Raw genomic sequence first — 14867 nt, 5'->3', positions numbered from 1 at the left:
AGTAGTACATGTAAAGGGTTTAGCAGGAAGCAGCATTATATCAAGTATTTACTTATCATTATCATATGACTAGATCACTTAAATCATCCACACAAATGCCTTTTCCTATTCAGTCTTCCTTAATTGATCTAGTAGCATTTAATCCCTCCCTTTTTGGCTTCCTCATGAAACACATTTTCTATGGTAGTTATCTGGGTGGGTACATTTCTCTCCTATTGGATTATATCTCCTTGAAGACAGCAACCACAGCTGTCCGAGTGTAGATAGCAGTAAACACTGTTCACTCTTGTCTTTCATTTCTCTCCCTCTAAAGATTCCGAACAATACCCTGTCAATCAGCAAACCTTTACCTGGAGACAGAAGGTAAAGTACTTACGCAACCAGTGCACTTAAGTACTGATCATACCTTGCTAATACTTTCTTAAGACTTAAACAAAAATTGGGGGAAAGAGGAGGAGGATATGCTTCATGTTTTTAAACTACTAACCAAAGATATATTTCAAATAAGTTCTTATGTCTTAAAAGCTTGCTTTCATTATCTCATTCAAAAAAACCATGGTGCTTGTAATATAAAAATGCAGTAGCATAATTTCTGCATATGTCAAGTCTAACCTAATCATAACTTGCCCATCTGCTGATTGTAATGTAATCCTAAGGATGCTAGATGACAATATGCTTGCTTGATTCACCCTACACTATTTACGTAAAATAAACTCATTTTAACAATACATTGAGATGCAAATCTTTCTGCCTTTGATTTGTACCCTCTTTCCTTCTTAAACAAAAGTGCCTCGCACACACAAAAAGGCTCCAACTTATCCTGGATCTCTGCGGAGGCACTTTTGAAAGTGTGTTAACCAACTTCACTAACACAATGACGCTCTCCTTACTTTAAGAGAACATAACTTTTCTGAAAGCAAACAGCTGAACTGAGTCCACTGCTTTGTTACCATTTTTTAGAAAGTCCAGTTTTTCCTTTGTTCTTATAGTGTCCTATCCTTAGAAATCAAGTTTTCAGCATAAAAACTGACAAGAACATCTATCTGTTGGCACAAATCATCTTAGTCTCTATTCTTTGATTTATTTTAAAACAAACTCAAGAGCAAATGGCTAGAGAAGAACTGCTTCTATTAAATGTGGGTTTTCTAAGTCTAATTTTTTCATTCCCAATGGCAGGGCCTTTCAAAAGAGTACAAAAACTGCACCCAACTTTGCTTCTCATTCTAAACACATCCCAACCAAATGGGAAACATTATCAACCATCTTAATAAGGAGAAAACAAAGCTAAGTGAGGTCAAACCAAAACATTTTTTAATTCATTGTGCCTCTTTTGAGATCAGGACTTTTCAGATGGAAGCAGTCTGATGAACTTATGCAATAAAATTATGTAATATCATAATTTAACATCATATTTTAGACTAACTTCTCTCTCCTCAAATTGTCACAAGGATGGCTAATTCACAAACGATACCTCTCATCCACTGAGGAGAGAGCATTAGTAAACTTAATTGTTTTACATATCCTGAGGCACTGAGACAAAGGCCAGTCAAATTCAAAGATGTTTACAGTACCTGATATACATATATGACTGAGACAAAGAACTTTCAAAAATCTGTACTGAGTAAGCAAAAATGGGCTTAATACAATAGACCCTGCCTTATAATAGAGAGACCTGTGAAATGTAAGCCCCAGCGCCAAAAAAGACAGTCTCATTCATCAATGCCCATCTTACAATCAAGAGGCAGAACTTAAATCACTTAAAGTTGTTTCTTCAGATTTGAGCGGTAAAATAAGCTAATACTCAAGCCATTTCCGAGTTAAGTGCCTTCTCTCAAAACTTATCACAAGTTATGTGAAATAGGCAAGAGCGTTGGTTCTGCATTTTATCAAGTGAGAAACAACAGCATCCTACTTTTGGATGTACTACTTCCAGAGCCACTAGCCCTCCCCCCACCTCCCATTTCTTTTTATATCATCCCTCCAAACTTAGAATCCGAAAAGCCATTCCACAAAACAAAAGCAGCACCAGTAAACCGGGAGGCCACTGGTTTTGAAAATAAAGTTTGTTCTTTTGCTGTTAACCTGGCAACTTTTTAAAGGTGAAACGTGCCCTACACAATCGGTTATAATCTTTCCTATTCCCACACCAATAACCACTTGTTTGACTTCGATACTAAAGGTGAAAAAAGGAGTGGGAGAAAATGATTCTGAAAGGAAGGGGCTACGGGTGCAATGGTAAAGGATAGATTCTGAGACCGGTTTTGAGCACTCCGTGGCTTCTGGGAGCTGGGAGGCTTTCCTGAGTCTGTCTTGAGAAATGTTTGGCAATCTGACGCATCAGTTTTTAGGAACGGTATACAAACAGCCCCCACAATTGAAGAGCCATGCCTCGGATCCTGGCTCGGGATGACATCGGCTGGAGGGCACGGGACGGGAGCGCTGGGGCTACCCGGAGAAGATCCGCGATATTTGTTATTGTTTATGAAGCCCAGGCGGGTACCCGGAGCTGGGTGCTCGGGGGCCGGGGAGTGGAAGGAGAAAGAAGCAGGGAAGGACAAAGATTCCTCTCCGGGCGCGAGGCTCCCTCTCCGGACACACGGGGCGAGTATCACCCTGGGGAGTAAGAGGGCCAAGGCCGTCGCCGCAGCTTCCCCGGAGACATTTCCAGTCCCGGAATTAGCCCGGTTTTCCCCGGACACCCAAAGACACCTAAGACCTCCTCCTGCTTCTGCTCGCAGAGTTGGGGCTGGCTCGGCAAGCCCGGGCCCCTAGCCGAGCGCCGTATCCGCGAACTCACCTGCCTCCGGTCGCACCCGCGGCCAGCTCAGCCTCCACACAGACCGCAGCCGGCCGGGCGCCCGTCAGCTCCCTTCTCCCCGCTCCGCCCTTGCCCCGCCCCCGGGAGGTGGGACCTGCGGCCTCGCCGGAATCTCGGGGCGGCCTCCCTGAACTCTCGCGAGCCCTCCCTCCTAGGCTTCTAGATTGCTCGCCCGGTCTGACTCGCCCTGACGTCATACGCACCACAGCCGGAAGTAGCCTTCTGTCGTCAACGCCGGCCGCCCCCGGCCCCACCCACCTCTGCCTGGTGAAGTCCCCTACTGGTTCTGAGGGAGTTGACTGAACTGTCACCACTTCCCCTCTCACCAGCCTCACCTCACTGCCATTTTAACTCAAAACTGGTTCAGGCCTCTCTTGAAGTGGCCTAGTGTGTTGTGACATTAGTCACATTGTAAATGTCATCTGAACTTTTCAAACAGTGCGATGCAAAGAATGTTAGAAATGTAAACAGAGAATTCACACGTTTTTCAGACTGGGAAACAGTGGTCAACAAAGATGGATCTGCTGACCAAGTTGCTTAGTCGGTAGCTGTGGGGACTGGAAGCCACCCAGGTTCCTTGACGCTTCTGTTTCACCGTGAGCCTCCAGAGACTAGAGAGGAACTAGCATTTGGAAATGCCACAAAAAATACATTAAAAACCTGTTTGGGTTTTCTTGGAAAATCTGAAATAACTGACAGTACTGGACTGCTTTATCAGTAGGATCCGAGAATTGTGCAGAAGAGCACCTCCCTCTAGGATAACTCAAAAGCGACAATTTTGGGAAAGTGGATGCAGTTTTCTTCTGGGGACAAAACTGGCACTGGCCTTCAGAAAAACCAAATAAGAGAATTACTCCCAATTACTGTTGACAGATTTATCCTCAGTATGAATATTGGAGGTTTTATAAAATACCCTTAGCTTTTACCCGAGACAATATATGAAGCTGGTACAGTGCTTGCAAAAATTACCACTTAGAAATGCCACCCCCCTTTTTTTTTTTTTTTTTGAGACGGAGTTTTGCTCTTGTTGCCCAGAGTGGAGTGCAGTGATCCGATCTCGGTTCACCGCAACATCTGCCTCCCGGTTTCAAGCGATTCTCCTGCCTCAGCCTCCTGAGTAGCTGGGATTACAGGCATGTGCCACCACGCCCGGCCAATTTGGTATTTCTAATAGAGATGGGGTTTCACCATGTTGGTCAGGCTGGTCTTGTACTCCCAACCTCAGGTAATCTGCCTGCCTCTGCCTCCCAAATTACTGGGATTACAGACATGAGCCACCACACCTGGCCACTTGACATCTTTAAGTTTCCCGAGAGCAGGTGACACGAGCAAAAGACTTAAAAAAGAAGCATTACATCATTTCTGTCTCTTACACTGTGCTTTTTCATACATAGCTTAGTAGTGGGAAAAGCTCTATTTGGTAATTAGTGTATTTTGGGGGAGATTAGCTCCATTTATATGGTCATTTTGAAACTCAAATGACAGTTGTCATATACAAGCATAGGAGGTTTGTGATCAGACAAACTTGACAGAGGCCTATGTGTCCTTCTCCCTGCATTGCACTCATACACATACTGTTCAAATGGGTAGGATTGAGAACAGTGTATGATTTGTTCCACAGCAAATTTATGTTTTCAAATGCACCATGCTACAGTAATATAAACTAGTATAGAGAAGCAGTCCAGGTTAATATGGGATAAGCTAAGACTTTGACCTCTAGTTCCTAAATTGAGACCATTGTGAACAAATTTCCCTGGGAGGTTGTTGAAAGTACCTCACTGAAACAAATTAGCGCTATGTACTCTTTTAGAATTTTGGTGGTCTATGGACCCCTTCTGAAAACAATATTCTTGAATGCATAAACTACCTAGGTTTACAAAGGAAATTGATAATACTGACATACAGTTACCAAAATACTAAAAAGTGAATTTGTGATATAATTATGTGGTAGGTAGCATCTAAGATGGCTGCCAATGATTCTCCCCTTCCGGTATTCACATATTCTGTAATTTTCTTCATTTCTGTGATTAGGTTACAAAAAGATTCTGGCTTCCGTCTTGCTTGTCCTTGCTCTCTCACTTGCTCACTTTCATGGAAGTCGGCTGCTGTGTTGTGACCTGCCTTACAGAGAGGCCCACATGGCAAGGAATTGAGAGATACCCAGTCAACAGCCACCAAGGAATTCAGGCCCCCGTCCAACAACCTGTGATGAACTGAATACTACCAATAATCATGTGAGTGAGCTTAGAAGTAGATTCTCTCCCAGTTGAGCTGTGAGATGACTGCAGCCCCACCTGACACCTAGACTGCAGCCTTGTAAAACCAGGTACTAAGCCAGAAGGCCCAACTAGCCAAGCCCATATTTCTGATCCACAGAAACTGTGAGACAATGAATATTTGTTGTTTTAAGCCACTAATTTTTGAGGTACTATGTTACACAGCCACAGATAACTAAAACAGTTATGTATTTGCCTCTTTATTAATGCATTAGATAATAAGAGCAAGACCTACAAGACCTAATTTTGTAGTAATGATACACATAAACAATATTTTGAGATATCTACAACTTAAATGGGGTAGAAAATATGTGTGATTCCTATTGAGGAAAAAGTCACAGGTATTGCTAACATTCCTGTGGTTTGCTGCCTACATTCATGATGAAAGAAATGCTAATTTTCAGTTTGGGTTTAGTTAAAAAAATTATATAAATATAGAGTACTCTCTCTATATATTATATATATTAAAAACTACATATATATATATATAGTTTTTTCATCAAAGTTCACAGACCCAGATTAAGAACCATTTGCCTAAGTAATAGATCATTTGTAGGAACTTCCAAATTCTTATCACCAACTATCTGAGACAGAATCAAAGTTCAGGTAATAAACATACACTATAGCCATTGCTAACCTTATTAGCCTACAGCTGAATATGAATTTGTATCCCCTTCCTCCACTTATTCCCTCTTAATCAAGTTTATGCTAAATGTAGATAGACAGGCTAAAATTGTAGGCCAGAAAGGATGAGAAAAATCGTGATGAAAACTTTTTCAGCACTCAATTTATCTGATTTTTGTTTTTACTATGTGAAATTGTTAGCTCCTTGACCAGAAGAACTCTTTGGTATTACTTTTACTCTCTTAGGCCTACCACACAGCGAGTAAGGAATGAATGCCAAATGGCAGTAGTAAATAATAACAGAAGGAGAGCTATTGATAAAACCCTTCCACTAAGTGAATTAAGCAACTTTTCCATATATGCAATTTTGCAACTGTGGGATATGGCCAAAGCAGTATTTAGAGGGCTCATTTAATGTTTTAAATGCATTTCATGAAAAAGACAAAAATGAAAACAAATGAACCAAGCTTTCAACTCAGAAAACTGGAAAGAGAAAACAAAATAAATTCAAAGGAAGAAGAAGGATATAAAACTTAGAGCAGAAGCCCCTGCATGACCCTTATGTGCACCAAGAAATGTAAATCAAATATATTTCCCCATATATACCTCTGTTTTTCAAATGTATGTAAATTCTATTATGATTAATAATTTCAAATATAATTTTAAAGATAAAGACAGAAATTAACAATTAGTTAATTTAGAAATTAATTTTTCTTTTGAAAAAAAAAAAGACTGAAGTTGACAATAACCAAAAACTAATTCTTTGAAAAAGTAAAGGAAATAGGAAAAAGTTTGACAAGATTAATCCAGGGAAAACAAAAAGACACAAACAGTAACAATGATAATGGAGATGCAACTACAGATATGGAGATTTTAAAGAGCATAAAAGACTGTGATATGCAGTGTTATGCCAAGAGATTTAAAAAGGAGAGAGAACAGGTGCTTTTTAGTTCTCCTGGAAGTCTGCCCTGATGAAAACCCAGTAATTTTTTTTTACTATGGAAAAAAATGGAAAGTTTATAAGATTGTTTTAAAAACTGAATGGGCCTTTCCAGTTTGAGACTAAGAGTGCTTGACTACTGGCTCCTCTTCTCATAGCCATGACTTTTAAAAGGACTCTAACCCAGACCAGACAACTAAGTGCAGTTGAGTTTGTTTGAAAATGAAGACTCTATTCTACAAGCTGCATGGGGCTTCCACTGGACCATTTAATCATGGGACTTCCACTGGGCCATTTAATCATGCACATGACAATTTATTCAGAGCTATCACCAGGCTGTCTTCTGAAAATTACTTTATATATGTGGAAACAGTGACTTCTAATTGATCTCTCTTTTATTTTTTTAACTGATTTGACTAGACTGAAAAAAGGCTGACTCACATTAGAGATTTTTTAGTATAATCTTTCTTGATATTATGGATTGACATCCTTCAGTTCATATTTGACATAACATCACAATTATATAGAGGGTCGCTCTTGAAAAAAATATGTTTCGAAAGATCATTTGCTATTTGTGGTTTTTCTTTTTTTATGCTAAACCATTACTTGCAACAGTTACCACTATGTTAAAACAGTTGAACTTCCTTTTCGGTTATCTCCTCCCACTAGAGAATGTGAACTTCAGGGCAAACTACTAGAAGTGACTCAAAGGCAATGCACACTTTACATTTCCAAGTCTGTTACCAAACTACCATCCAGAGGTTCCACCAATTTTCATGCTACCAGCAGGCAGTAAAAGAAAATTCCCTTTTCCCCACATGCTTGCTCACACTGGGTTTTGTTTCCATTTTTAATCTAGCCAGCAAAAGCAAGACTAAGACCTTGACAGGAAAGCCTCTTCAGAGACATGCAATCTACGTTCCTCTTCTTCCTTTCAGCTCTGAGGTTAAGGTTGGGGATAAGGCTACGTAGGGAAATAAGTTACAAAACCTTGGCTTATTTAAATATAGAAAATTCTAGTAGAGTCTGAGGCAGGCAAGATCATTCTTGGTGTCAGCTGGTGCTGTGCTGATATTTTGGCTGAATGATTTTATAAAGCTAGAGAGATGGATTGTGGGGAAGAAGTTATTGGGTGTGCTTCTCATTCATTCTGCTATACTCTCCAGCCTCCCCAGGAATCAGGTGGTTGCTTTCAGTAGGTTAGCTTCATGCATTTTATGCTGATTTATTTCCTTGAGAAAATAACCCAAATAGGGCTTTCAAGGAATTGATTTTTTTTCTCTGATTAGACAACACAGGGCCTTAATAAATTGTTGTTGTTGTTGTTGTTATAGAGACAAGATCTCACCATGTTACTCAGGCTGGAGTGCTGTGACTGTTCACAGGTGTGATTATGGCATACTGCAGGCTCGAACTTCTGAGCTTAATTGATCCTCCTCCCTCAGCATCTTGAGTAGCTGAGACTCCAGGTGTGTGCCATCATGCCCTGCTAAGATTTACCTTCATATAACAGCAATAGAAGGCTGTTACAGAACTTTGGGCAGAGGGGTTTTATTTACAAGTATTAAGTTGTATATTGCAAGCTGTCTGGGGCAAAAGTACCTTGGCAAGCAGAAATGAATATCTGGTCTACTTGTGATATGTCCCACCAGGGCTGAATGTTACAAAGGTTATTATATAAATTGGATAAATTAAAATCAGATAAATCAATCATTGTATCCATCAAGTCTCAAAAAGTGGAGCCTCAGATTTCTAGCCTCTGGAATTGTGAGGAAATAAGTTTCTGTTGTGTCCACCCAGTATGTGGTACTTTGTTATGGAAGCCCTAGGAGATTAATGTACATTGTATTCCTAAAATAGGAATATATGCTTTGGAAAAGGAAAAATCAGAAAACAAATCTTATTCTTGGAATTTAAAAATACAACTAAAAAAATATGTAAAATCTTGGAAAATAGTATAAGGAAATCTTGCAACAGTGAAAAATAGCTGAGAAAGTTAAGAAATAAGGATCATTCTAGACTGGACAGGGAAAATGTGGCACATATACACCATGGAATATTATGCAGCCATCAAAAATGATGAGTTCAAGTCCTTTGTAGGGACATGGATGAACCTGGAAACCATCATTCTCAGCAAACTGACACAAGAACACAAAATCAAATACCACATGTTCTCACTCATAGGCAGGTGTTGAACAATGAGAACACACGGACACAGGGAGGGGAGCACTACACACTGGGGTCTGTTGCGGGGAAATAGGGGAGGGACAGCAGGGGGTGGGGAGTTGGGGAGAGATAGCATGGGGAGAAACACCAGATATAGGTGAAGGGGAGGAAGGCAGCAAATCACACTGCCACGTGTGTACCTATGCAACAATCTTGCATGTTTTTCACATGTACCCCAAAACCTAAAATGCAACCAAAAAAAAAAAGAAATAAGGATCATTCACCTTAAGAGGAGCTGAATTTACTCAACTGGTAAGTATTTGAGGGTACAAACCCATGGCAGGGCTTGGCTCTAAAAAAGTCTTATCTAAGATTCTTTCTATGGAACAGAGTTCCATCAAAGCCAATTTTAAAAGAGCTTATGTGAAAAATAATTATTCTTGTTGTACTTTGTACAAATAATCAGGCCAAGCATAATAAAGCAAATCAGTCTTACTATGATTTGCCTTTAGTAAAAATGGGAAACTGGAGAGAGAAATATTATGTTTCAAGAACTATAGTATACTTGTTATTAAATTCTAGTCTCATCAGTTGTTTTTAAGTTTGTTTCTGCAATTTAGGCTAACGCTGCTTATTCCTGTGAACCAACCAGTGATCTCTGACTGCTGCTTAGAAGACAAAAGAGGAATGGGTAATGTAAACATTTGAATCAATATTCTAATTCTGGGCACATTGCAATCAACTAGTGACCCCATATCTTCTTGGTTCCAACAGTGCCCAGTTCATGGAAAGCCTTCTAATTTAGTTTACTTGGGATATTTTTACTTATTTTGGTTTACTCTTGTGTAATATATTGATGTTATACTCTTTGTGTGGGAATGTAGAATAAGCTTACTCAATGTTTTCTTAAACTGAATACTTACTAATTTTCCAGATATTACCTTTTGTCAGAACTCAAGAGTCATGAATGACCCTCACCACACCGACGCTGTCTGACTGAGTTCCACTCTATCTTGAATACCAGAGACCTTAATCATTGTGCAGGAATATCATTGCCCCTATTCAGCCTGAAGTTACAGATGAATCTTTGTTCCTCTGCAACCCTTAGGATTAAAAGTTCTCTTAGAAAAGGGAGTGGGGAGCTGGGTGCGGTGGCTCACACCTGTAATCCCAGCACTTTGGGAGGCCGAGGCGGGTGGATCACCTGAGGCCAGGAGTTCGAGACCAGCCTGGCCAATATGGTGAAACCCCGTCTCCACTAAAAATACAAAAATTAGCCAGGTGTGGTGGCAGGTACCTGTAATCCCAGCAACTCGGGAGGCTGAGGCAGGAGAATTGCTTGAACCTGGGAGGCAGAGGTTGCAGTGATCTGAGATTGCGCTACTGCCCTCCAGCCTGGGGCCACAGAGTGAGACTCTGTCAAAAAAAAAGGAAGGAAGGGAGGGAGGGAGGGAGGGAGGGAAAGAAAAAAAGAAAGAAAGAAAAGTGAGAGGGGAAATGTCAGAGGCATTTGAACCAGAGCAACTCCATCTTGAATAGAGGGTGGGTACAATGAGGCTGAGACCTACTGGGCAGCATTTCCGTATAGGTAAGGCATTCTAAGTCACAGAATGTGATAGGAGATCAGCACAAGATACAGATCATAAAGACCGAGAGAGAGATCCAAGATGGCTGATGATTAGCAGCTCGGGCATGTACCTCCCAGTGAAAGCGCAAAGAACGAGAGGACGCCACACTTTCAGACGAATATTTGTTGCTCACAGACCAGGAGATTCCCAGTGGAGGAGCCCCACGGGTCGCCAGGGCGACTCTTGTGGCCGGCGTGGTGGTTTTGCTGGTGCCTTAGCACGCCAGTTCTTGGTGCAGAGTCCGGAGATTCCCGGGCAGAAAAGCACCATCAATCTTAACACCACTGTTTTGGCCGGCTCAGTGGATTGCTCAGATCTCGGCGCAGGGAATCAACAAGTTGGACGTCAGAGACCCAGTTAGAAAGCCGGTAATTATAAAGACGACAGACGGACAAATATATAATGAAGGGAAGAAACCAGCGTAAAAAGGTAGAGAATACTCAAAATCAGAATACCTCTCCCTCTACAGGGGATTGTAATTCCTCATCAGTAACGGAACAAGGCTTAATAGATTACACCTGTGTTCCAATAACAGAAGCAGGTTTCAAAACGTGGGTGATAAGAAACTTCTGTGAATTAAAAGAACTTGTTCTAACCCAATGCAAAGAAACTAAGAACCTTGAAAAAAGGTTTGACGAACTGTTAACGAGAATGGACAATTTAGAGAAGAATATAAGTGAATTGATGGAGCTGAAAAACACAACACGAGAACTTCGCGAAGCATGCACAAGTTTAAACAGTCGAATTGATCAAGCAGAAGGAAGGATATCAGAAGTCGAGGACCAGCTCAGTGAAATGAAACGAGAAGACAAGAATGCAGAAAAAAGGATGAAAAGGAATGAGCAAAGTCTCCAGGAAATATGGGACTATGTGAAAAGACCTAATTTACGTTTGATAGGTGTACCTGAATGTGATGAAGAGAATGAATCCAAGTTGGAAAATACTCTTCAGGATATCATTCAGGAAAATTTTCCCAACCTGGCAAGGCAGGGTAATATTCAACTCCAGGTAATACAGAGAACACCACAAAGATATTCTTCAAGAAGACCAACCCCAAGGCACATAATCGCCAGATTTATTAGGGTTGAAATGAAGGAGAAAATACTAAGGGCAGCCAGAGAGAAAGGTCAGGTTACCCATAAAGGGAAACCTATCAGACTTACAGCAGATCTCTCAGCAGAAACCCTACAAGCCAGAAAAGAGTGGGGACCAATATTTAACATCCTTAAAGAAAAGAACTTTCAACCCAGAATTTCCTATCCAGCCAAACTAAACTTTATGAGCGAAGGAAAAATTAAATCTTTTGCGAACAAACAAGTACTTAGAGAGTTCACCACCACCAGGCCTGCTTTACAAGAGCTTCTGAAAGAAGCACTATACATATAAAGGAACAACCAATATCAGCCTTTCCAAAATATATATCAAAAAGCAAAGAACTTTAACACAATAAAAAATTTACATCAACTAATGGGCAAAACAGCCAGCTAGCATCAAACGCCGGTATTAAACCTATATATATTTTAATTGGATAAAAAGCCAAAACCCATCAGTATGCTGCATCCGGGCCCATCTTACATGCAACAATACACAAAGACTCAGAGAGAAGGAGGAAGATTTACCAATCAAACAGAGAGTAAAAATAAACTAATAAACAAAAAGCAGGAGATGCAATTCTCGCCTCTGATAAAGTAGACTTTAAAGCAACAAAGAACAAAAGAGGCAAGGAATGACATTACATAATGGCAAAAGGATCAATGTAACAAGAAGAGCTAACGATTCTATAGATCAACGAGATAGAAAATTAACAAGGATATTCAGAACTTGAACTCAGACCCGGAACAAGTAAACTTAATAAACATTTATAGAACTCTCCACTTCAAATACACAAAACATACATTACCACCTCACACCTATTCCAAAGGTGACTATATAATTGGAAGTAAATCACTCCTCAGTAATCGCATAGCATTTCATAGGTTTAAATTAAATATTGGTTGGCTGTTTGTTTGTTATCTTCTTCCCTTATTCCTTCCTGACTACATCATTAAGTATAATTATCAGTATAAAAGAGCTTTTCAATACCCATTACTAAATTGCATTCTAGCCTGGGCAAGAAAGCAATACTCCCATTCTCTCTCCCTCTTTCTTTTCCTTCTCCCTCCTCCCCATTCTCTCTCTCTCTTTCTCTTCCTTTTTCCTCCTTCCTATTCTCTCTCAAAAAAAAAAAAAAAAAAAAAAGATCATAAAGACCTTGATGAAAAAACAGGTTGCAGTAAAGAAGCCGGCTAAAACCCACCAAAACCAATATGGCCACCTCTGGTCATCCTCACTGTTACACTCTCACCAGTGCCATGACAGTTTACAAATACCATGGAAACCTTAGAAAGTTACCCTATATGGTCTAAAAAAGGGAGACATGAATAATACACCTCTTGTTTAGCATATCATCAAGAAATAACCATAAAAATGGGCAACCAGCAGCCCTTGGGGCTCCTCTGTCTATGGAGTAGCCATTCTTTTATTCCTTTACTTTCCTAATAAACTTGCATTCACTTAAAAAAAAAAAAAAAAAAAAAGATCATTCCAGAAATCCAAAGTGGCTAAAGAGCATTTTACAAAGAAAGAATACCAATATAATAGAAAAGTTAAATTAAAGAACAAACCATCTTCAAGTTGAAAAAGCCCTTTGATTGCAGAGCAGGATGAGCGAAGGAAGAAAGGGAGAGAGAGAAGGAAAGAAAGGAAGAAAGGAAAGAAAAAATCCTAGCTATATTACTGAGAATGCATAAAGATAACCCTAAAAGCTTCTTGAAAGCAAGTTCAAACACACACACACACACACACACACACACACACACACACATCACCATCAAAGGAATGAAAGTCAGAGTAGTTGCCAAAATTCAAAGAGAAATGAGTTTCAACCCAGAAGCCTATGGCCAGGCTAACTATCAATTAGGTTGAGGCAGAATACAGATGTCAAAAATGTAAGGATTTGGAAATTTTACTCCCAATGCATCCTTCCTTAGAAAGTCATTTGAATATGTTATTCAGCAAAATGGAGAAATGGAAGTCCATGTGTCCTACTGAGGAAAGCAATGAAGGGAAGTGCCAGGAAGGCATCTATTTGGCAGGTTTAAGAGAGAAAGTCCTTCATTTATTCAGCAAATATTTATTGTGCATGACTACATGTTAGGCACTCTTCTGGGTACTGGAGCTATAGCAGTGAACAAGAGAGACACCATCATGCTTACATTCCAATGAGGAATAGAGAAAAGATATAAACAAATATGTGTGTGAGCTAATTGTAGGTAATGATAAATGCCATGATGGAAAGTAAAGCCGGGAAAGAAGTGTGCTAGTGCAGGTGGAGTGGACAAGGAAAGTTTCTCTGAGGGATGACACTTGGGTTGAGGCCTGAGTGAAATGAGGAACTGGGCCATACGAAACTCTGGGAGAAATGCATTTCAGGAAGAGGAAACAGCAAGTGCAAGGCCCAGCTATAGAAATGAGCTTTGTGTGTTTCAAGAGTGAGAAGAAAGTAACCGTTGCAGGAATGGTGGGAGTGAAATAAGAGTGGTAGCAGATGATATCTGAGGAATAAGCAGGGCCCTTCTCTACTGTGTTGGCTGGGATGAGACGTCATTGGAGGGTTTTGAGCAAGAGAATGAAGTGAGCAGGATAATGGAGGAGTATGGGAAAAGGGGGCCTTAATGGGCTAGAAGTATGATTGAAATGATGGAAAATATTAAGGATCAGGGCAAAGAATAAAAGGAAAAAAATGGAAGGTCATTTGAAACTATAGGGATAAAAGGTTGTACAGGAAAATCAATATAATCTTAGTACATTACATGGCTCTCCATTGAAAATATTGTAAGTTAATTTTCACTGACTTTTAACTTTTAAGATCAATCTATAATAAAAGCTAAATAGATTTCATTATATTTTCATAAAAGGTAAGAAGAAGGATGAGGCACTAACAAAGTAGGGTGGTGGGACATCTATCCATAAGGTTAATGGACAAGAAATAGACGTTTAATTATTTAAAATTTGAAAAGTAAGCAACCAAAGAGCTAAAAATATTGAGTTAAATATATTGGCAAAAGAGGAGAAAAGAGTATAGTTTTGGAAGGAAACTAAATTCTCAATGATCATAGCAGGAAGATAAAGACATTATCAGCAGATAATGAAATTATCAGTTAAAGACACTATCAGTAGATAATGTCTGAAGTTCATCAGTCAATCAAAAACGTAAGCATAAGCATATTATTTAGAGAAGTGGAGGTAACCATCAGAATTACAAGTTCTGGACTTTGGAGAGAGGACCAGAGAAGTAAAGTGAGGGGCAGAGAATTATTAATTGTTGTTATAAGCCCTTGAGTCTTTAATGTTTTTTAATAGCATATATATTAGTT

At 39.8% G+C, this 14867-nt stretch overlaps 1 protein-coding gene across 2 annotated transcripts in view; it reads right to left on the bottom strand.

Moving 5' to 3' along the window:
* The window catches only part of STK38L (serine/threonine kinase 38 like), a 120339-nt gene that overhangs the window by 84320 nt on the left and 21152 nt on the right, over positions 1-14867 (bottom strand). Inside the window, exon 1 of one of the 2 annotated variants that reach the window (XM_012457194.3) lies at positions 2798-2879. The exons of the other annotated variant lie outside the window; for it this stretch is intronic. The gene's annotated coding sequence lies outside the window, so the exon portion shown is untranslated. Of the gene's footprint in view, positions 1-2797; positions 2880-14867 lie in introns of those variants that run through there. 2 annotated transcript variants of the gene reach the window in all.

The sequence above is a fragment of the Aotus nancymaae genome, unplaced genomic scaffold, assembly GCF_030222135.1.
Source record: "Aotus nancymaae isolate 86718 unplaced genomic scaffold, 86718_ANA_hifiasm-v0.15.2.pri h1tg000016l, whole genome shotgun sequence".
In the NCBI taxonomy this organism is placed as follows: domain Eukaryota; kingdom Metazoa; phylum Chordata; class Mammalia; order Primates; family Aotidae; genus Aotus; species Aotus nancymaae.
Note: the sequence above shows the minus strand (reverse complement) of the source record. Positions and strands in the feature narration are given on the sequence as shown.